This window comes from Mus caroli, unplaced genomic scaffold (assembly GCF_978045245.1).
Source record: "Mus caroli unplaced genomic scaffold, Mus_caroli_1 scaffold_12, whole genome shotgun sequence".
Lineage (NCBI taxonomy): Eukaryota > Metazoa > Chordata > Mammalia > Rodentia > Muridae > Mus > Mus caroli.
In genome coordinates this window covers 105,232,391-105,233,923 of record NW_028227267.1, presented here as the reverse complement: position 1 = coordinate 105,233,923, position 1,533 = coordinate 105,232,391, and positions in this window count along the sequence as shown.

The window sequence follows — 1,533 nt, the reverse complement described above, 5'->3', positions numbered from 1 at the left end:
TGATTCACCATAGTAAAGGAACACTTGCTTAACCATGTTCATTGCTGTTTTATTCATAATAGCCTGAAATTAAAAACAATATAGATATCTCTCAACAAATGGATATAAAACAAAAACAATTATTCACCTGACCAAAAATAATAAATAAATGACATGGATGGAACTGGAGAAAATCCTCCTGAGTGAGGTAACCCAGATCAAGATAGATAAACATGGTATACATTTGCTAATATATGGATATTAAGTGTCATTTCATTTTAGCATTTATACTTACTTTTATCTTTTCTTTCCTTTATCCCACAGGCTTTTGCATATGCAGTATAGTTCCAGTTTAGTGTTTTTATGGATTATCAAGTGTACCCTTCTCTGAGGCTCCTTTCTTTCTGTTAAATAATTTTGTCACATTCTGAAATGTTAGGGTTTATTTTTATAATTGCATTATATTTTATTGCATTTTGTTTTGTTTTATCATCATTCTTCAAAGCCTGCTTGTTGTCTAATTAGACACATAATGGCCATGGCTCTGGATTGGAGTGGAAGTTGAGAGAAACCAGGAGTGGAGGTTGAGGGAGGATAAGCTGTAATCAGGATATATTATGTGAGAAAAGGATCCATTTTCAATAAAAGAATAAAAAGCATCACAATTCCAAGAGAAATCATCTATAATAAACATTGCTACATCTTGTTTAAAGTTTTGTGCTTGTTTGTTTGTAACTCGAAAGAATAGTGCTGCTGATACTCAGATTTAAAAAGAGAATCTCACATGGTTAAGGAGCACATGAAGAAATCTTCAAACTCCTTTATAAATGCAAATCAAAACAGCTCTGAGTTTCCATCTGACACCTATCAGAATGGCTAAAGCCAAAACCTCAGGAGATAGCACATGCTGGCAAGGATGTGGAGCAAGGGGAACACTTCTTCATTACTGGTGGTAATGAAAACTTACATACACACTCTGGAAATCAATGTTGTGGTTCCTCAGAAAACTGGGTATAGTTCTACCTCAAGACCAAGTTTTACCACTCCTAGACATATACCCAAAAGATGCTTCATTATTTAACAAACATATTTTCTCAACTATGTTCATAGAAACTTTATTTGTAATAGCCAGAAATGGAAATAACCTAGATCATCTTCAACTAAAGAACGGACACAGAAATGTGATACCTGTACACAATGGAACACTTTTCAGCTATGAAAACAAAGACATTATGAAATTTACAGGCAAGTGGATGGATCTTAAGAATACCATCCTGATTGAGGCATCCCATCCCCAAATGACATGCATGGTATGTATTCACTCATAAGTAGATATTAGCCATAAAATAGAGGGTATACAATCTACACTCCACAAACTCAAAGAAACTAAACAAGAGGGAAGGCACAAGTAAGGAAGATTGAATTTCATTTAGAAGGGGAAATAATATGGTCGCAAAAGGGAATTGGATGGGATAGGGGATGGGGAGGGAAATGGAGAAGTTCAGGATCAGGTGTGTGGAGGGGCAGGAGAGATAGCCAGATGGACATGAGAAT